The sequence below is a fragment of the Pinus tabuliformis genome, chromosome 2_2 (assembly GCF_031772625.1).
Source record: "Pinus tabuliformis cultivar Carrire ecotype Pingquan chromosome 2_2, CPIR1, whole genome shotgun sequence".
In the NCBI taxonomy this organism is placed as follows: Eukaryota; Viridiplantae; Streptophyta; class Pinopsida; order Pinales; family Pinaceae; genus Pinus; species Pinus tabuliformis.
Window position 1 is genome coordinate 605,120,324 of NC_142300.1, and position 24,199 is coordinate 605,144,522.

Sequence of the window (24,199 nt, forward strand, 5' to 3'; positions counted from 1 at the left end):
CAACAAAATGAGAAACCTTAATTTCTCCACCATGGCCACAATATCATCATTTTTCTTAGTTGTCCTTGGAAAAAGTGAGATAAAACCATGGAAATCACTTCCTATTTCCATTTTGGAATGGGGATTGGAGGTAGTAGTACTACTAGGTGCTTGCATTCAACCTTTACTTACTACATTCTATGCATTTGGAAATAAATTCAACCATATCTCTTTTCAAACCCAACCAATAACATGACCTCTTGAGTGTTGTTAACATATTTTGGTACCTCGGGTGGTTAGAATAAGGATTTGTATGGAGCTCATTTAACATGAGCTGATTTAAGTCACTCTCACAAGGAATATATGTCCTGACTTTAAATCATAACAACATGTCCTCTGAGAGTGAGAAATTCTTATTTATCTCACGTTCGGGCTCTTGCTACAAAACCTCTTTTATTTATTGGTACCTATTGTCCTATTATTCGACCGCTTTAATATTTTTTATATTTATTTGAAATGAACCCACTTCTACTATATGAGAGAATTGTAACCTTCTGCTAAGTGCATCAACAATTTTTTTCTCTTTCAGTTTAAATATTTAATTTTAAAATCAAATTTTCTATTTAAGATTAGCCATCTTTCCTACTCGGCATTTAACTTTGGTTGGTCAAATGCATACTTCATACCCACATGATATGTCATTAAAATGAACTTCCTTCCAAGGATATAATGTCTCCATGCCTTCGTCACGCGTGCAGCAGCCCAGCCCGAGCCTACGCTGACCTAGCCATTGCTGCCCCTGTAGATCCATCTCTCGGCAACCTCTTGTGAAGAAAACTTAGAAGCTTTCACATCTCTGATCGCAGAGAATGGAGCTCCAAGGAACCGGCCATCAGTCAATAAATTTGTAAAGAAACTTGAAAGTATCCCAGAGATTTCTCTCCCTCCAGCACTTCCAAGAAGAGCATCCATTTCTCTGGCAGAACAAGTACTTTTTAGACAATTCACAGGGCTATGGCCTTCACCCAAATCAGTGAAAAAATGGGTGGAAAGAAACTGGAATGCAACCACATAGGGGAAGATAGCAATAGGATTCTGTGTAAGGGGATACTACACCTTTCTCTTTGAAACAAAGGAGGATAGAGATCTGATATTTAGAAATGGACCTTATTTCATGGACTCCAGAGGTTTATACATGAACAGGTGGATGCCAGACTTTGATCCGGATATGGATGTCCCAAACGCAATGCTTGTGTGGGTCAGGATCCCGCATCTTCCTCTTCACTGTTGGGGAGACAAATCTGTAAAGGCTATAGGAAACAATGTGGGAAAATATATTGACATATGTGAGCCAAAATACAACATGCACGTGTGTGCAAGAATATTTGTGGAAGTAGATCTCGGAAACATCGTTCGAGAGGAAATAAAGATCAAGGTCGACCAACGGACACACATTGAGCAGCTGGACTACGAGAAAATACCATTTAAGTGCAAGGTGTGTCATGAGTATGGTCATTTTGGAAATAGGTGTCTTAAAAAAATAGAGCATGAAAATATAGAAGAGTAAGAACCTACATGGGAACAAGTGAAAAGGAAAAAATCTACCAACAAGAAGACTGCATCAAATATCTATCATTCCCAAGAAGCAAATGAAACAACCTCTCAGCCTTCAGCGAAGGTTCCTCCTCCTAATCACACAACTCTGAATCCTTTTGAGCCATTAGAAGACTCATTTGATCCACGCTCTTCTACATCCCCACCCTCAAACCCTATCTCTTTAGCTCTCATATCCACCCCCAACCCTATATCCTCCCCACCTCCTCCCTCAGTAGACTGCATTCTAACTAGAAACAAAGCCAAAGAAATCCCCCAAGCCTGGTATCAGTAAAAAAAGTGGGAAGGAAATCCAATAAAGAAATCAAAGATGAGGCAACAGCTAAAGAAGTGGCCCTACGAACGCAATAGCCAATGGATTCATTCCTTGGGAAACAAATAGGAAATCATGAAAAAACTCTGCAAAGAGGAAAGGGAGGACCACACCAACACAACAGTAAATAATGATAGTGGTCTCTTGGAATTTTCGCGGCCTTGGCACCTCCTTCAAATTCAATGCAGCTAGGGACATTTTAGCCAAGGAATAACCAGACATGTATATGATCCAAGAGACCAAACTAAATAAGCAAGAAGATCAAAAAATGATTCAAAAACTAAAAAATTATGAAGAAGTAACGTTAGAATCCATAGGAGCATTAGGAGGAATCAAAACCATTTGGGATTAAAGAAAATGGGAACTAATGACCCAAAAGATTAGCAGACACTAGATTCAAACATAGTTGATGAATCTAAATACAAAAGAACAGTATAGCATTATAAATGTGTATTCTCCAAATCACTATAGAGAGAAAGAACAATGTTGGAAATAAGTTAAAGAAGAAATAGCAGAGAGACAAAGTAAGAACTTAATCTTGGGAGGAGACTTAAATCTGATAAGGAATACAGAAGAAAAATTTGGTGGAATCTTCTACAACGATCCATCAAGAGAAGCTCTTGAAGGAATAATAGAATAACACAAGTTAATAGACATTCCGCCAAACAATGGAAAATACATCTGGAAAAACAAAACAATTGGAAAAAACAACATAAAAGAAAGGTTGGACATAATTCTTATTCATGAAAGCATAGCAACTACTTACACTCTTGTGAAAAGAAAAATTGTTCACAACTCAGCTTCAGATTACAAGCCAGTGGTGCTAACCTTGGGAAAGCTATAAAATCAAGGACCTTTTCCCTTCATATATAATTCAATTTGGGATAGCAAGGAATATTTTGGCAAACAAATAAAGGACAGCTGGAAAAAAAGTGTTATAGGATCTCCCTAGTATGTTTGGGAAACTAAGCTAAAGAACCTAAGAATGCACTTACAAAATTGGGCAAGAGAAAATGATCTCCGGGACAAAGCTAGGAAAATCGAGTTGCAACAAAAAATGGATAACCTTTGCAAGGAAAAAGAGAACAAGGAAGAAAGTAAGCAAGATCATATACAAGAAAAGGAGATATATAAGCAAAAGAGGCAAGAAGAAGAGGAAAGCATACTGAAATCAAGGTGCCTCTGGCTAATATCCGAAGACAAAAATATAGCCTTCTTTCATAATACAACGAAAATAAGGAGGTCAAAAAGTCAGATTGAATAGATTCAAGTAAATGGTCAAGAAATAAAAGGAGCTAAAGTAGTAAAAAACACAACCCATACACACTTTAAAGAACTCCTCTCAACAAGTGACCAGTAGGGCAGCTAATGAAGAAATTTTGCAGCATATAAAAAAAGGTGACCAGCAAAACAGGGAATTAGACAAAGAAATTATTGAGGAAGAAGTCAGAGAAGTTGCGTGGAATCTCCACCCTGATAGGGCACCAGGTCCAGATGGGTTTACAATGGCCTTTTACAGACAACATTGGGAAATTATCAATAAAGACCTAATGAGAATGCTCAAAAATGATTTCCACAAAAAAAGATTGGAGGAAATACAAAATCCTCCTTCCTAGCACTCATTCCCAAAGAACCCAATCCTACAAATTTTAACAAATATAGGCCAATCTCCCTTTGCAACTCGTCTTATAAGATACTCACCAAAATTCTAGCAAACAGAATGAAAAGGTTACTTCCGGAAATACTTTTAGAAAATGAAGGAGGATTTGTCCCCAAGAGGCAAATCACAAACAATGTGATAATTGTATAGGAGGCTATCCACAACAGTATCCAAAGAAAGGATAGAGTAATGATTGTTAAGTGAGATATGGCTAATGATTTTGATAGAGTTAACCATAACTTTCTTGCAGCAACTCTAAAAAGGTCTCGCTTTTCAACAAATTTCATAGAGATTATCCAGGCATGTATATCAAATCCTTGGATAGCTCGATTAATCAATGGTCAGCCCAGTAAATTTTTCCAAAGCACATGAGGATTGAGGCAAGGCTGTCCACTTTCTCCATTCATGTACATCATCATGGCTGAATCACTGAGTGCTATACTGGAAAATCAAAGAAAAGAGAAAAAAATAATAGGGATCCAAATATCGAGAGGAGTCAAAGATATAAACCACTCTCTCTTTGCAGATGATACCCTTCTAATCGGCAGGGCATCCTGCATTATAGAAAAACGATTCAAAAAAGTCTTGGATGAATTTCTCCTAGTTTCAGGAGGAATTTTAAACAACTCCAAATGCGGAATTTATTGTTGGAATACCCCAACAAAAACAATGCAACGTATCTCACAAATACTGGAAATACCTTTACAAATAAATTGTAGCCACTTCACTTATCTTGGACTTCCCTTAGTAAAGGAAGTGTTAAAATCATAAGTCTAGAACAAGAAAGTGGAGAGAATGAGGGAAAAAATTCAAAATTGGGTAGTGATGTGGCTCAATCTGACAAGAAGAGTGACATTGATTAAAGCACTTCTCTCGGCCTTGCCTATATATCAGTATGCAATCATTATGGCTCCAACAAGCGCACACAAGCAAATGCAACTGATAATTAGAATCTTCCTCTGGTAAGGAGGAAAACAAGATAATAAAAAATTCAGCCTTGTTAAATGGGAACAAGTTACGCTTCTCTATGAAAAAGGAGGTATAACAATACGCCTATCTAGACTAATGAACATTGCTCTAGGGACAAAAATTATCTACAGAGTGATAAATGGAAATGGTCAGTGGTGGGAAAAAGTACTAACAATGAAATACTTAAATTGTCATAAAACAAAGTTGCTCACTGATACTATTCCAGATAGGCCATGCACCCAGAATTGGAAATTGGTTAAAAGGATAATTCCTCTTATTAGAGATCAAATATCCAAAAATATAGGGAATTACAAAACAATTTCTATCTGGGGGGATAGAATAATGGGGAAAACCCCTTAAAGTAGCAACAAAATTTAAGGGGACTCCAGAGATGGATGGAAGAGAAAAGTTTTAACACTCTTTATTCTATTTCAGATTGGGATTAGAATAACTAGGTAAGATGGAAAAAGTTGGCTACACCACCAATACTAAAAAGTAAGTGGGAAATTTTAAAAGTCCATTTGGCATGGGCTACGCCTATCAACATAGAAGAGTAGGATGACTTTGTTTGGGACCCAAATGGAGGGGATTACACAGTGAAATCGGGGTACGGCCTCCTCCAAAAACTTCACAATTAAAATGACTAGATTCTTTGGAAGGTATCTTGGAATTCAGAGAGTCTGCCCAAAATTAAAGTCTTCACCTAGACCCTTCTCAAAGGTAAAATTCTTACCTCTGAAAAAAAAAAAAAAAAGAGAAAGGAATACAAGGGCCCTCAAAATGTGTCATGTGTCAAAAGGAGGAAGAAACAATCCAACACCTCTTCATTAATTGTATCGTGGCGAGAGAGTGCTGGAAACAAGCAACAACTCCTTTGGAAATAAACATAAATCCAACAATTCAGTTGCAACTCTTCATAAAAACTGGGATAAAAGCTACCCATATACAAAGAAAAAAAAGGAAACAATAAATAGGATATGGAAATGTCTCCCTTCAATCCTGTGTTGGAAAATTTGGTTAGCATGAAACAAATGCATTTTAAAAGAACAAAAGCCAAATCTAGGAAATATCCTAGCAAAAACTTCGAGCCAAGTTGCAAAGATAATAAGTACAAATGGATTCTCAAAAATGGACTAGAATAATTTACAAAAAGAAGAGAAATACTGGTACAACAAAGCAATGTTAGAAAACAAAGCAAAAGCAGTAGCTATAACCAAAAATAAAGAACTTCACACAAACAGAATTGGACTTTAAGATTGGAGTATAAAGAATTTGCAAAATGGATAAAAGAACAGAAGAGACACATTCTCTTTTTTTACGGAGGTGTAAAAAATAACCCAGGTAAAGAAGGGATAGGAGGAGTTATACTAGATCCAAATGGAAAGTAAATAATAACCTATGAATGGAGCCTTGGAGAAATGACAAACAACAGGGCTGAAGCATACAACATTCTCCTAGGCACAAGGATTTTAAACAAAAATGCAATAAAGAACCCTATAATAATAGGGGACTTGGCTATCATAATAGCTGCATTGGATGCCAAAAGGGACTTCAAAAGAATAGCCATCAACAAAATCTATCAAAGGATCAGAACAAGTTTTGAAAGTCAGGGGAAAATAACCATAAAGCATGTCCTCAGAAACCAAAATAAGGATGCTGATAGCCATGCCAACAAAGCAATTGATAGACTAGTTGGGGTTGTTAAAGAGAATAATGAAGTTTATGAAGAAAGTATACCATGACCCCCTCACCCAATATGAGGATCGAGAAAGAAGATATAGATCCGAAGAATATCACAAGAAATTTTACAGGGGGGAAAAATTAAAAAGAAGAATCAAAACATCAACTCAAGATGGAGATTACATGAGGAAATTAGAGAATATATGTCAGCAGAGGTTCTCAACTGTAACCAACCTTGCTTAGAGCACACGACTTTCATATTCCCAAAAAAGCTACACTATATGATGAAACAAGACTTCAATTCTCCTCCTCTCCTGGGCGAAGACGACATTAGTCATGTCAACCATGAATGCCTCGACCGTAATGGTAATGCAAGTAACAGTCAGGTCTCCACATTCACCTGCGCAAGCTCCTAGGCGACCAGAGATAGTATGGAAATCAACAACATCAAGCCTCTCCTCAACAGATACCAATACATTAGGAACGGAAACCACAAAACATTGAAGACTTGCTATAAAGAAAGAGTAAGGAGACAGATGAAGAATCATCGCACAGGAACCGTTGGATACAAAGATCAACGGATGAGGAATGACATCAGTAGCATTGGGAGAGGAACTCGATGGTGGCAGATCAAGAGTCATTGGGAGCTCACTTGCTCGAGATTTAGTTAAGGAGAAAAGGCATGAATTATCAAGAATGGTATTTCGGGAGGTGATAAAGCGGTAAGTGGTTTCAAGAGGGAACCACCCGATTCCACTCACTGTTGGACACGTAGCAAGTGGGTGGGGTGAGAATACTGCTTTATCGAGCGGATATTCTTTGCGCGAATTGCCCACCCAAAACCCCAGTTAGTCGTTGGATCCATTACTTGTGGATCAACGGTAGTGGGTGACATGCAGGTTGAAGGATCGACGTTCAGTAGTGTCCGTCAGATCTGACAGAGGAAATCTACGGTGGAGACTAAGCCTAATAAAGGTAATCTTTGAAATTCGCACCATGGCTTTGGAAAAGCGGAAATTGAGTTCCCGTATGCTTTTATTTATGTCCACCTTTTCCAAAGTTAAGTGCGGGTTTATGGTTAAATCTGCTTTTTCAAAGTTAAGTGTAGGTTTGGTTACTTCACGAGGCTGAAGGAGTTTAAGTCAAATTTTGGAAAGTTACCCATAGCTCAGAACCTCGACATCAACACTTTAGTTTTTGAAGTTTATAAGAAACAGGGTTGTTAAAGTAGATGTGGGGACGACGTTCCCTTTTGCGCACTACTTTGATCTAGCCCTCCTCTGATTGTACAAGGAACTAGCTTCCTTTGCCCCTTTTTTTACAATATATAAAAAGTAACTGATTTTGTTAAGAAAAAAAGTCTCCACGCCTTCAATGCATTAACAATTTCATCCAATTCTAAACCATCAATCACATAATTTTTTGTGTTCTTGTTCAACTTACATAATTTACAACAGAAAACTTGGCCTTCCTGGATCAAGATCCACTAACTCCCCATTTGAATACATATATACATACCACAAAGTCTTTGTTTGGGTCTTCTATTCTCAACATTGGCACGTGTGTAAGTAATTTCTTCAGGTATTCAAAACTTACAATACATTCCATTGTCTCTTGAAATTTCTTTCCTTTTATTTGAAATGCTACGATTGGGTAGCCAATCTTGGAGAAGTTTCTTATGAACCTCCTATAATATCCTGTTAGTCCCATAAATTATCTAACTTCAGCCACATTTATTGGTGTTTTGCATTCCATGATTACTTTCTTTTTCTGGGTCAACTACTATAGCCTCCTTTGAGACTACATGTCCCAATTACTGAGTTTGAGATTGAAATAACTCACATTTGCTAAGATTTATGTAGATATTATGCTCCCTTAGTAGCTGTAACACTGCAATTAAATTTTCTTTGTGCTCCTCTTTGGTTTTTGAATAAACCAATATGTAATCCAAAAAAGCGAACACGAACTTGTCCATATACAAACTAAGCACATTATTCATGAGACACATAAAATTAGTACGCACAATGGTGAGCCCAAAGGGCATAAACAGAAACATAATGACCATGAATTGTCCAAAATATTGTTTTATAATTGTTTTATTCTTTAATACACAACTGATGACACTCATATATCAAATCAAACTTTGAAAAAATTGTTGTTCCTCATATTTGATCAAATAACTCATTGATCTGTGGCAATAGGTATCTATATTTTATGGTGATTATGTTAAGCTAACTATAGTGTGTGCATAACATTAGTATTCCCTCCTTTTTCATCAGAAACAAGTCCAGCGCTCTCTATGCCAATATAATCATCCTAATGTAATCCTTATCCAACATTTCCTTTAGTTGTAGCTTCAACTCTCTCAACTCTAGAGTGCTAATTCTATAATGGGATTCAAATGCTGAAAAATTCACTTATCAATGTGGGGGTAAACCAAGAACATCCTTAGGAAATACATATACAAATCATTTAGCACTAGATGTTCCAACATGTTGTTGTCATTGTTCTTACCCAAATTGTTGGATATTTTTGTAGTGAACATAACACACCTCTTTGGGTTGCACCACTTAGCTTGTAGTGTTGGTATTAACTGAATTAAACTGGGTTTCCACTTCACTTTCAACACTACCCAAACACTCAATTTATTTTTCAAAGTAGTTGAAATTTGTTTTATGTAGGGCCAACCAATCCATTCCAAGAAGAGCATCATAAACACAGTGTGAAATAAAATTATGATTGGGTGTTGTTGACATGTTTCGCAATAAAAAGGGGCATAATTTAAAAATGTGCTTTGTCCACCTTTTTGTCCATATATCTAGCTATATGAGCCAACAGTCTCTATGTGTTTATGTATTCAATGTGAATTTATCATCAATAGTGGGACTAACATAGCTAAAATTCAACCTTAGATCAATTAAAATCAAAATATGTTGATTACTTATTATACCTTACATTTCAATGATCGATACTTGATGATCATCTTTCCAGTTATCTTCTTCAATGTAAATCTTGAACAAATTCTAAGTTATGTCCCAAACTATTTTTACCTCTTGTGCATTGTACAGTCATGGGCCTTCTCTATTTTACTAGGAGCAATCTCATTTTTTGTGATTCTCTCCAAACGTCTAACATCTCAATGGTTCTTCTCCATAATTTTTTACTTCCTCAGCCATGACTTGAGACGGTCGATCTCTGCAAGCATTTATAAATCAATTTTAGAGTTCCTTTTTATTATTAGCAGCCAATCTCACCTTCTTTGTTCCAGAATGTTGTCTTGTAATTCCCTTCTTATTTCCTTTAAAATTGATATTTCATTCCACTCAGTTGTATATTTCAACTAGTTTTTAGATCGATCATAGAAATTTTTCATTTTTTTTTATTGCATCTTCAAGAGTTCGTGGGTCATCAACTCAATCCAATCCTTGAATGTCTATGACAGTTCGTTGATATACCTTTTAACCTTCATCTTATTTTCTTTAAGGTAGGGCACATACCTTAGTAATCCTAAAAAAATTGTTACATTCTCTTCATCTGACTATTTCCCTAACTTAAACTCATAAAACTCCTTAACTTTTCTATCATATTACCTATCATACATGTGCCTCTCTCTGAAATTCTTCTCAAACTCCTTCTTCACATTCTTCAAGTCCTCCAACTAAATTTCATCCTTGCCCTTCAGGATAAAGGTTTCCACTTTTTCTTTCATTCTTTAAGAGTAACTATGGAACGTAAAGATATTCTTTATCCCAAGCTACCATGCTTCTACATATTATTTTTTCTTTAACTCACCATAAAATGTAGTAGGCTTGGCCTTCCTAAACTCTTTCAACATATAATTTTTTTCTCTCCTTCTATGATGACGTACCTTCTAGTAGTAGCACTTGAATGTTTCCTATGATTACTTGTCCTCCTCTCTCAATGGATTACCTCCTCTTATTACATATCTTAATTAGACTTCTTGTGCCTCTTCTCGGAGTTTTTTTCGCTCTATTCGTTTAGAATTTTCTTCTTGTATCCACAATCCTAATGAGCCTTGCTTATAATTGTAATTGGCTCCTATCTCATGCTACTTTTGCCTCTAAAAATATAATAAACATTGTAGTATGAATGCATTTACCTTAGCCTATTTCTCTTGAGCCTTGACAATATTCTCATTGTCAACCTTACAACTTATAAACTCATCCCTTAAGCTTCTCAGTGCGTCTAGCCAATAAGGAGAGCCTACCTCTCCCTTCTTCTCAACTGATTCTTCTCACACCTATGCTTTGATATACCAATGCTAGACTACACCACCTGCTACTCATGCCATTTTGGTTCTTTTTCTACTCCTTATGTTCTCTTATGTGTTTTCATACACACATGACTATTAACTAATCATTAATATCAAAAAACACATGTTCATCATAGCCCTCGTACCCGAAATAAGCACATTCATGGCTATAAGCATATTTGAAACATAAAATTTCAAGTTAGCACACCTATGAAACAACTTAATCTCATTAAACATCAATTCAATTAACATACAATATATAAGTCAAATATTATAACAACACAACAACAGTCATATCCAAACACTATACCCTATAGTAGGGCTTCTACACACTGGCACACTATGTTTAAGTTCCAATTTGTCTCTAGAGGTCCAGTGTTGAACCTTCTTCCCTAATACTACTCTATAACACCCCGATACACCTTACTTGTGTAGTAGAAGGTGATACTTTTGTTTAACCTAAACTCCATAGTCTAGTCATGGAAATGAGGTCATTAAATTTCCTCATTTTTCAAGTTCTTTAAAACTTAAATGTAAGCACCACCACTTGGAACCCACATGGTAACCCCATAGGTAACCCCATAACACCTAGGATGGTCCACATCATTACATTATTCCAACATATATGTTGCATGTAGTTACTAGGTCCACATGGCACCTACCACATTACCTCTCCACATGTGCCGCACCATACATCCATGCAACATTCTTTGTAAATAATTTATTTGTGCCTTGGTACCATGGCATGAATACACTTAAATTTCACCCCCAAGGCCAAAAACACCTTAAACAACAAGATTTTTTGTGCCTAGGCCCACATTTTTCCTCCAGAAACTCCCATTCGTTAACCTATTCAGCCCTGCAATTTCTAATCGGGACTTCAGTCCCAAAGTGGATATGTTCTTTCCAACCACTTTCAAACCTACCTAACTCAAAATCATTTTGTATATCAACTTAAGCACACATAGAGCATATTAATTCTTTAATAATAATACATGCTAATATCATAGCCCATCCATTACAATGAAGTAAAAACATAGGAAACATAAGTTAAACCACTTATCGTGTACTATATAAAATAACTAGTGAATCTACAAACTCAAGGACTCCAAAGACATCATCATATCCACCCTTTATATCTAGGCAACAATACCTTTAGCGGCTCCACCTTAAACTGGGGGTCCATATCTCACTGAGAACAATTGTTAAGCCTATATCCAAGCATTAAAAGACACCATGGACACTCTATAACTAGGAATACAAAGGAAATAAGGTCTCCAACCAATCTGGGAGTCTATAGAACCTATGTGATTCAACTAACAGATGAACACTCTGTTCTTCCAATGCTTACACCAAAAAACATGTTGCTCCTAGAAATTCCTGCTAGTAAGCTTCTCCTTCCACAATGTCATTCAATAATATGTTTCCCTTCTCAAAATTATCTTGATCCTCTTCATAATTATTTTCCATCTCTAGTGTTGTTCCTCAAATCAACTTTTTTTCTCTACTATACTTTAATTTCTATTTCCCATGAGCCCCTCTCTTATCTACTGTTTCCACTACCTAATTTGAAATTCTTATTTGAAAATTTTCCTACCAACACAGTTCGTTTCTTTAATGTTCAATCCTTTTTTTTCTTGTAGAATTTCCCAAGAGGAGTATGGGCTTATCCTCCCTTTTTGGGGAAGCTTATACACTTCCTCTAGCTTTATAAATATGCAATCAACTACATTTAAATCCTACCATTCATCCTATGAATGTCATTAAATAACCAATTTCCTCCATTTTCCCAAGGAATATCCTCCCCAAAGCTCTAAAATATGTGTATCATTTCTTACCCAGTTAATTGTGCTTACCTTTCCATAATTTAATTACAACAATGTTTATTAAATATTTACAAGAGGCGATAAACCAGAAGGGTATCAAAAATTTGATACAAACACACACACACACATATATATGCATCAATGTGGTCTCGGAACATTGAGGTTTGACCTCAGGGTTAACCGATGCTCCATGTAACCTTTTTTCAAAAACACATTGTTGCACATATAACCTGGGGCTTAGCCCTTCCATGATGTTGAAAATATGACCGTAACCATGTAACCAAATTGATATTACACCCACACAAATATGTGTTAATGTCTTCTCAGATCCTTAAGGGCTCACCTCAAGGTTAACCATTGCTCCATGTAACCTCTATTCAAAAACATATTGTTGCACATATAACTTGGGGCTTATCCCTTCCATGATGTTGAGAATATGACTGTAACCATGTGACCTCATTAATATTAGTCCTATAGGTCCATGCCATTCACATGATGATATCATCATGCCACATGGCAGCCCTTTAGGGGTGGTACATATCACCCATTTTTTATCATTGTACCAATCAAAAAATACCACTTTTACTTGCCACATGGTATTCCGTAGAGATGCCACATCATCCTACTAATGTAACCTTATCTAACCAATTGAACTGTGCCACATCGTCTTTGTTTCCACGTCATAGATGAATATGTAGGGGGCCACATCATTTCCATCTCATTTAACCAATAGATACCATGTGTCCTTATAGGATATGTCGGTGACCTTGGTTAAAATTTACACGTGTTGTAATACCATTTGTCTTTCAATTTCCTCATCCAACTATTGTAGCCATTCAACCTAAGAAAGATGCTCAACCTTTAACCATGTTAAACATTGTGGATGTTTGGCTGCTATCTTCCATATATTCAACCAATGAACCATGGATCTTCGTAGAAGATGTGCATTGTTTAAAAAATTTGGTAACTTTTGGTTGTTCCCTATAGTTTAGGTCCTTTGCCCAATATTGATCTTAAAACGTCTGTAACTTCTAATCAAGGAGGAATTTTTCATTGTGTGATATACTGTTGGAAAGGTATCGATGAGGACTATCCAACCATACTATCAATAAGCTCATTATGGCATAATAATTTCATAAGAAAAACTCAATAAAATCCATACCACTTTGAATTCTCTTGATGAGGGCATGCCAGATATCCAACTATCATACTGCTTCCTTTGATTCATGAATGACATTGTTGCTACCTTTGACCTTCCCTTTGACATCAATGCCACTTTGTTTCATCAATGGAAATACTATGTGCAACAAAGAGTTCATAGTGCACCTAAAAAGATCCAGTTATCACTGGGGTCATGGTAGGTGGTATCAAAGCATAATATTATGAAGAGAAGAATTGGTACAATTCATAGTTGTGGTGACTTATTCCTTTGTAGATTCTTGAGTAGGTGTTTTGGGAAATTTTACTAGTGCTCATAATTATTACTTCCATGAAAAAGGATATATGCAAAATATATCATTATAGTTGTGAGTATTGTATTTGGATTCTTGGAGTGATCGCTTATTGTGCGCTAATGATTAGTTCATAATAAGAAGGTAGTGACACAAAGAGAGATACAAAGAACCCCAGGATTAAGGATGATTTGAAAAATGTGAAAATGGTTGTAGCTCACTTGGTCAACAATCTACTAAACTATGAAGAGAGATCTGACAAGATGGAAGAAAGGTTTAAGGATATGGAAAGTGAGTTGTTCGACATAAGTTGCAATATCATGATGATTTGACCACAATATTGAGAAATGTTGTTGGGAAAGGATCATCTAGCATAAAAATGAAGATCTATGAGAGAGGAATTTAGCCATATGATAGGATAAGAAAAGTTGTTGGGAAATTTATACTTGGATATGGAGCAATACTTAGATTGAATGGGGGGATGTTGAGATCAGGCCAAGGAAAATATTACCTCTATGCTTCTGATAGGAATTGTCAGTTTGTGATGGAGAAACTGAGTTGAAGGCATTACAAATGGTCTTGTCATAGATAAGATAGTTCCGATGAATTTTTCTTTTCCTGTACACTTTGGCCTAGGAAATTAGTATTGGGTGGCTCTCAATTGGTTGATTTCTTTGAAGAACATATGGAAGGTCCATATATAACAAATAATTATTCATACTCATGTTGGAAATCAGGGACATGTCAGATGAGGATAGGTTGTTCCATATCAAGAATGGATTACAATCATGGGCACAAAATGAGCTACAATAGTAGAATGTTCATACTAATATGACTACTATCATTACTACTAATAAATTGTTGGATTATAGAGGTGGGGGAATTTTGGTCCAAATCGTAGTGATACATAGCTTGATGACAAGGAAATGAAGAAGGAAATGGGGAAGTTGAAGGTATGAAAAGATAACAAGCCAAAATAATTGGATGATTCGAAAGAAAAAAATACCATATCATATTGGATATGTGATAAGGAACATTACATGAGGTACTTTCTATTAAACAAAAAATTATTAGCTTTAGAGCATGAATAAAAGCAAGTTGTTGGAGTGATGTTGGTTATGGGAGTGGTTGTAGGATAAAACCTAGTCCTCCATCATACTCAACAGTTACCCATTTGAGTTCTATTAGTGGAGAAGTCGATAGAAGACAAATGTCTCCTATAATTGATAGAAAAGAAACTCATAAATTTGTTAGGGAGGATTTTGCAAGAAATATTTGGTTTTCTCCTAAGCTTGTGCACACTTCCTTCAAGGATTTCAAATCGGCTAAGCATAAGGTGGTTCGTATGAGTAGATTTGTGATGGTAATATTGGTTGGGTGGCAGGGTGAGACGAGTCTTATTATCATTCAATTGGATGAATATGAGGTGGTATTAAGATAGGAGTTCCAACGTCAACATTAGCCATTCTGATTTTTGACATGGATCATTTGATGCTATTTTCCAACTATCTCTAGTGATGGTGGCTACTCTGAGAAGTAGTGCTAAGATTGGAGTTTGGACAACATCCATACACATGAGTGATGGATTTTGTATGAAAATAAGAGACTTAGATATGATCATATAGGTTTATCTAGTGCACGACAAAATGATTTGAGACTTAGAGGATAAGTTCTAATGTGTAGAGGATGGCCTAGTACACCATATATGCATACTTGTAGAGTTGGCCAAGAGGTCTCAAGGGAGGGTCATAGATCAGAGAGAGGTTGAAATGAAGGTGGCATTGTTAAATTATTTCATATATCAAGTGGATGAGTCACTTGTGACCCTAATTTGCAACGAGGAAACTCTATAACCTTTGTATAAACATGATAGGGAGGATATTTTACTTATTATGGAGGGACCTCCAGAGAGTGAGTGATTGTATGCTCCTGAGTTGGAACAAATTTTAGAAGAATTAGACTACAAGACTAATTACTATACTCCTTTATTGATGTATATGTTGTAGATGTATGGAGGCACTTTACTGAGAGTAGTAGAGTCGATATGGGATGGAGATCAGGATGGTAGTCATAAGGTCTACCCCATGCTTCCTTTACATTGATTCATGGCAATATGTATTGCTATTGAGAGGACGGTGGTGGTTCATTGTTCTTGGGTATCATGGAGGTGGAAAAGGTGAGATTGGACGATGTTGAATATGCTTGAAGAGACACTACAAGTTATGGTGGCACTTGTGTGAGGAAGTGATATCTTGTGGTTTTGGTGTGACAATTGGATTAACTATCCAATTAGCTAGAGACATAGGGGGGTACATAATGTGGATGCATGAAATAATTTATTTGGAATAAATGTGTGGTAATAGATCAAGAAGTAGGACTTTAGGTAGTGAGACTTATTTTTGTGACTTTACAGTTGAATTTTTGATTGGGGATTGATAGGTATTGTAATGACTATAAGTGGGGGAGGGTGTACATTAGATATAAAAAAGACACCCCCTAGGGTCTAGGAGAAAAGAACAACCCTTAAAATTGGAAAGGGTTGTGATTTTCTCCTATATTCAAGGGGGTGGACCTCAACACTAGCAAAGGGATTTTATAGGATTTATGTTTTAGACCCAGAATTGGCTAAGAACATTGAACCCTCAAAAGTCCACTTTTTTTTATGTTCCACTAATAAAAAGTTGACCCTTTTACTTGAGAAGGGTTGTTCTTTTCTCCTAGCCCCTAGGGGGTGGCTTTTTAAAACTATAATAGTGTAATACCCTCAATTATTTGAAATGCACCAGGCACATAAGTACATTTGAGCATATAAGTGATAGGTATATTAGTTCGATTTCCTTTCCTTGGCAACAACCCGCATGACATCCTGGTAAGACAGGATATCGACATGAGTTGCGATCCATGACCCAGTTATGTGGCATCACATGGCATGCATGCACCTAGATGTGTAGTTGGATCATGCATGGGCTTGTGTATCGAAATGTCAAATTTGGTGTTTCCACCATCATACAATGGTGATGGGACAACTAACATGACATAGAATCAGTTATGTGAGTTGTGGGGATGGGAGAGTGCCCATACACTTAACACAAGTTTGAGATCACTTAGATGGATATCAGTACAAGTTGAGTGAGGGCCCATGCTGAGATGGGCCGAATGAGTTGGCTAGGCACATATGTGCATGATCATTCCATGTTTGCGATGAGTTGGTTGGAGTACTCTCACTTGTAGAAAAAGCATAGTTGGGTCAGACCAACTTGTGGTCATGCCATAAAGAATGAATGGGTGAGGTGGTTAGGAAGAATCGGGATGAGAACGAGGATGAGACAATCCAGAAGCATGTATTATGCCCACACATTGGACATATAAGAGGTTGGCTAAGACAAAAGTGAAAACAAGACTCATTGGGAGGAATGACTCACACCCACACGATGGAAAAATGAGAAATTATTTGAGCCAAGTGTGATGATGAGATAGGCTAATAAATTGATATTCTACATGTGTGTTAGGAATACAAGGAATTGACTAAAAAATGAAGAGTTGACTAGGTGAATAGTTGTGATCCACACTAGTTGTACAGGGCACACATTGGACCATATTTATAAATGATACTATGGGAAGATGGAACAAACCTATTGAAGAGGTTAGAAGAGATAATGGTTCCTACTGAGTTGAGGGTTGTTGTGACAATATTATATGAGAATGTTGTTTCCAAGCTTAGGAATACTAACAATTGGTCAACGTAAATTAACTATAATATTGGAGTCAAGCAAAGGTGTCCCTTGTTCCCTACCCATTTTTGCAATATACATTCATAAGCTAGAAGAGTATTTAGAAGATGTAAGTTGTGTTGGTCCCATGCTCAGTGGTATAGCCTTAACTCTTTTCTATTATGTGATGATATTGTTCTTTTGACTAGGATTCCTTACAATCTTGATGAGCATGTAAGAAACCTCCATGATTTTTTTACCAAGATGGATATGACTAATAATACTAACAAAACAAAATTCATGATAATTAAATTCAAAAATATCACATATCATACTTTCATATATGACAACAATAGCTTGGAGAAATTTATTTTGTACAAATATATGGAAATCAATATCCATCATAAGATAAAAAGGGATTAAAACATTGAGAAAATGATAAAAGGAGGTTGGAAAGCATCCTTTTGACTCAAAAATAATTGCAAGTCAAAGGATATTTGGATATGACATAAAAGAAACTCCTCTTCGAGACTCTCTTCACCCCTATTATGTTATATGGATGTGAGGCTTTGAGTTGTAGTATCTCTAAAGAGTCATGGAGGAAAATAAAATAGATTCAAAGGTGGCATATAACATACAATATTGAGATTAAAGGAAGTACACCCTATCCTATCCTCCTCATTGGGGAAATATTTTCCCCCATTGAAGGAATGACTATGACTAGGTAAATTATGTATAAAAAGAGGATAAACAACATGGAAAACAAGAGGTTTCCTAAAATTCATTCTAACTCTAGCCAAAAACACCATTGTCGACTTAAGTAGGAATGGCATAAGGATTCCTAGTCTTGGCTAAACTATTGGGGGATTGATCCGAATTGGATCCATAAAGAACTGTCAAAGAACCATGATTGTATCAGGATAGGACAAACTTCAAAGAATTCCAAAACAACGATCAAAAACACCTTGAACCAGTGGCAATGGCAGCCAACATGGAACGAAGAGGACCTCGGTCAAAGCGCACTGACCGAGGCCCATGGAGACTGCGCAGGAGGTCAAAGTAGCCCCTGGGAGCCCCAAATCGGGAAACAGATGTGGAATTTGATGATCGTTGGGCGAACAGGGCCGAAATGGAGGAATCTCGATGTTGGGTCCCTATAATACTAGTGATTACCCCATTACTATTGTAGTTATACCCCTTATTTATATTGTTGTGCCCCTATTACCCACATATTGTTATTTCTGTGCCCCATAGAATCCCTCTATTATTATTTTTGTGGCTTTATATTATTATTGTTAGGTCGGCTGGATTATATTGTGACTCCTTAGACTCCTATATATAGAAAGGAGGTTTTGTCATTTGTATCATCCAAGAATTGTTCATTTATGTAATGTAAAGGAGGTTTCCCTCGAAGAGGCTGAATTCTAAGGCGTTGATCTTTCTTTTCTATCTTTTCTTGAGCTGGTTTCATAACATTTGGTATCAGAGCTTTGGATTCTAGGGTTTCGCTGCTCCAAACAGGTCATAGTGGCATTTTCGCTATAACATTTTTTCTGTGATGTTTCAGAAGTCGAAAAAAAACCCATTTGAGAAGAAATCGCGCTGAACCTTGGGTCCAAATTTTAGATTTTTGAGCGCGATAGTTTCGGAGATATGATCTGAGGAAGTTGGTCTTTTTGCAGACTCCTGAATTACACTCAAAACAGGTGACCTGGGGAAAATCGTCATAACTTTCTTTATGAGCATCGGATTGAAATTTCGTAAGAAATTACAGAAAGAGGACGGACTATAGTTTTTGTTTATATATTTTCCAGAGTCAAAGGTTGAAACAGTGACACGTGGCACGTCGTACAAGTTCGCTCTACTGAACTAGTCTATAATCAAGTCACTATGGGAGATTTCGCATAACTCTTCCTTGGAGAATCCAATTTGGGTCAGACTTGTGGCATTGGAAAGAGGACACAGAGGGCTACTACAGGTCACAAATTCAGAACTAGATAATCGGAAAGTACAGAGATACATCGGAGACAATATCGAGCTCCTACAAAGTGAAAAAAGGTGTGTAGATTTTCTTTAATTTTTGCTTAAGCTTGGTTTGAAAATTTATTTTGAAGGAATTCAAAGGGCATATTAGAGAATTATTATCGGTAACTGATGCCCCGAGGAAAGAAAATGCAAACACCTAGTAAGGAACCTGAAAGCTCTAGCATGACTCATGAAGAAGAAGGAAGAAATGCTACATGATATATCAAAATTACAAGAACAAGTGCAACAAGTGTCACTTGCACAAAAAGCAACAGAATCTAAATGGATGGTTTAAGGAAATATGTAGAAGCTAGGATGGACAGTTTAAAGAAAGGTGTAAAGCTAAGATGGATGGCATGGAAGCTAAGGTGAATGGCAAATGGACGCTAAATTGATGGCATGGATGATAAGATGGATAAGTTGCTACAAAGAAATGGTCACTAAGGGTGAAAGAGTACTAAAGGAAACTCATGATGAGAACAAAAGAAATGTTAATCATGATTCCATAGACTCTAATGTTGGATCGAAGACTCACCATGTTCCAAAAATCGATATGAGGAAGTTTGATGGCAAGGATCCCGCCACATGGATATTACAGATGGAGCAATTCTTCGATCTCAATAATGTGCAAAACACACAAAAGGTACGTATGGCAACTTTATATTTGGAACCAAATCAGTTTGTATGGTATCAATGGCTTTGTTCTCGTAAACAATTTATCACTTGGGCAATTTTTACGGAAGAATTGATAGCACATTATGAGGATACAAAAAGCAACACTTTTTTTAGCCAATTGATAAGTCTCAAACAAAAGGGTTCAATAATGGAGCACATTGAGGAGTTCCAAAAATTGAACATAAGGGTAAAAGATATTCCAGAGGAGCATAGGATTGATGTGTTCATAGGGTCTTTAAAGGATAATATCCAACATGATGTGCGCCTTTGGGAACCTGATTCATTAGAGAAGGCATTCAGGTTAGCAAGAAAAATGGAAAGCAAAATTATGGCAACTAGGAAGCATACCATTCACAACTATAAAGACGGAAGTGTTGTTGCCCATAGTCTTCCACAACCTACAAGGTTGACACCACAACAATTGGAAGAAAAAAGAGCAAAAGGGCTTTGTTACAATTGTGATAGCAAATACACAAAGGTCATAAGTGTGCTGAGAAGAAATTATTCTACATAGATTGTGAAGAGGAAGAAGAAAAGGAGCAAGAAAGGTCAAAAGAAGAGGATATATTCCAGGAACAAAGCCTAGATGAAGAACAAATAAATCCGACCATATCTTGTAATGCATTGGCGGGAATTACCACTCCTCAAACCATCAAGATAGAAGGACAAATCAAGAAGAAAAAGGTAATAGTGTTGATTGATTCAGGAAGCACCCACAATTTTATTCATTGTAGGGTAGCAAAAGAATTGAATTGCTTCCTATATCCAGCACCAGAGTGTCAAGTGATGATTGCAAATGGAGGAACAATAAATTGTTCTGGAAAGTGCCATAATATCAAGCTATCCATGGGAGAATATGTATTGACTAGCCCAATGCTTTCCATTCCAATGGGAGGTGCTGATGTTGTACTAGGAGTCCAATGGCTACAATCCTTGGGTACAATAGCTTTTAATTTTCAAGAACTTTTCATGAAATTTTCTGTGGAAGGAAAGGAAGTTGAATTAAGGGGTATTGCAGGGAAACCAGGAAAGATAATCAGCTCTAATGGCATGACAAAGCTTCTAAAAAAGGAGCAAAGAGGTGTAATTGCACAATTATGTTCGCTAGATGTTTCCACATTGGAATCATCTATTTCTCCAGATCTCCAAAAAGTCCTGGACAATCATTCCAAGGTATTTGAGACTCCCAAAGGTCTCCCACCTATGCGTGATCATGATCATGCTATTCATCTGATTCCAGGAAGTGTTCCTCCAAACATCAGGCCGTACAGATATCCATATGTCCAAAAAAGTGAAATTGAACGTATGGTTGCAGAAATGCTAGAGGCTGGTATAATTCAACCGAGTCAAAGTTCTTTCTCAGCTCCAGTAGTATTGGTGCACAAGAAGGATGGATCATGGCGCATGTGTCCAGATTATAGGGAGCTCAACAAGCTCACTATTAAAGATAAGTTCCCCATTCCTGTCATTGATGAATTACTGGATGAATTGCATGGATCAATTTACTTCACCAAGTTGGATCTTCGTTCGGGATATCATCAAATCAGAATGAAGATTGAAGACATTCCGAAAACACATTTAGAACTCATGAGGGTCATTATGAATTTTTGGTCATGCCTTTTGGCCTTACCAATGCACCTTCAACATTTCAAGGTTTGATGAATTCAATTTTCAAACCATTCCTTAGAAAATTTGTGTTAGTATTTTTTGATGATATACTAATCTACAGCAAGTCTTGGAAGGATCATGTTGAACATGTTGACAAGGTGCTACAACTATTGGAGGAGAAACAATTATATGCAAAAAGATCCAAATGTTTCTTTGGAGTCCAGGAGGTGGATATTTGGGTCATATTGTATCTCATGAAGGAGTTAAGGTAGACCCTAGCAAAATTAAAGCCATTAAGGAATGGAAAATCCCCACATCCATAAAGCATCTGCGAGGATTTCTTGGGTTGACAGGGTATTATCGCAAGTTTGTTAAGAATTATGGGAGAATAGCAGCACCTCTAACAACATTATTGAAGAAAGATTCATTTTCATGGACTCCGGAAGCAACAAAGGCCTTTGAACATCTTAAAGAGGCAATGTGCCAAGCACCAGTCTTAGCTACACCGGACTTCACAAAAACCTTTATTGTGGAATGTGATGCTTCAGGAAATGGAATTGGTGCTGTTCTAATGCAAGATGAAAGACCCATTGCTTTTGAAAGTCGTCCAATCAAGGGAAAGTTTTTAAGCAAAGCTATTTATGAGAAGGAAATGTTGGCAATACTCCATGCACTTAAGAAATGGCGACCCTACCTAATGGGAAGACACTTCAAGGTAAAAACGGATCATGATAGCCTTAAATACTTTTTAGAACAAAGATTATCCTCTGAAGAGCAACAAAAGTGGGTCACAAAGATGTTGGGTTATGACTTTGAAATCATCTACAAAAAAGGGAAGCAAAATGTGGTGGCAGATGCACTCTCAAGAAAGGATGAGGATGTGGAAGCATTGTTGTGTGCCATTTCTATTATCCAACCAGATTGGATAAACGAAGCAAGGAGGAATGGAAGAATGACGAAGAAGTGTGGGCACTTATTCGAAAGCTACAACAAGATTCAGTACTTCTGATACATTTAGCTGGAAAAATGATTCGTTATGGTACAAAGATCGCTTATACCTCTGTAAGAATTCCCAGCTAAAACAAAAGATTCTTATGGAATTGCACACTTCTCCCTTAGGAGGGCACTCAGGATTTTTAAAAACTTACCACAGGGTTAAGAAGGAATTTTTTTGGGATGGCCTTAAATCAGATATTCAAAAGTTTGTGGCGGAATGTTTGGTTTGCCAACAAAATAAAGTTGAAACAATTAAGACACCGGGTCTATTACAACCTTTATCCATTCCAAGCCAACGTTGGGAGGAGGTTTCAATGGATTTTATCACAGGTTTACCCAAGTCTGAGGGAAAGAGTGTCATCATGGTGGTAGTTGACAGACTTACCAAGTATGCACACTTTTGTGCATTATCACATCCATTTAAAGCCAGTACAGTTTCTACTGCATTTATGGAAACAGTTCAAAAGCTACATGGAAACCCAAAGATTATTGTAAGTGACAGAGATCCCATTTTCACTGGAAATTTTTGGACAGAATTATTTTCTTGTCTTGGTACTCAGTTAGCTCATAGCTCATCTTATCATCCTCAATCTGATGGGCAAACTGAGATAGTAAACAAATGTTTGGAAGGATATCTTCGTTGCTTTGTATCTGATAAACAGACACAATGGGTCAAATGGTTGCCTCTGGCTGAATGGTGGTATAACACTTCCTTCCATACAGCAACAAAAATGACCCCATTTATGGCACTTTATGGGTATCAACCACCATCAATCACATCATATTTAAGAGAAAATTCTAAGGTTCAAGCAGTGGAACATCACATCGAACATCAACAACAAGTCCTCCAACTCTTAAAGGATAACCTCGTGTTGGCACAAAATAGAATGAAACAACAGGCAGATCAACATCGCAGTGAAAGAAGTTTTGATGTAGGTGATTGGGTATTCCTACGGCTACAACCATATAAGCAAATGTCCCTAAAGCAAGCTAAGAAGGATAATAAATTATCACCAAAGTATTATGGTCCGTACAAGGTGTTGGAAAAGATTGGTACTATGGCATACAAATTGGAGCTTCCTGCAGCTTCTCGATTGCACCCAGTTTTCCATGTTTCATGTTTAAAGAAGGTTATAGGCGACAAGCTCCCAGTTCAAACAATATTTCAGAACTTGACGAGGAAGGAAAAATTATATTGGAACCGGAAGCAGTCACAGAAACAAGAACTCGACAGCTACGAAATCGATCAATTTCAGAGTATCTTATCAAGTGGAAGAACTTATCCGCTGAAGATTCCACATGGGAGGATGAGAATTTTATGCAGAAGTATCCAGAACTGCTCAAGCGTTGAGGAAAACACTTTTTTGAAGGAGAGGGGCATGTTGGGTCCCTTAATACTAGTGATTACCCCATTACTATT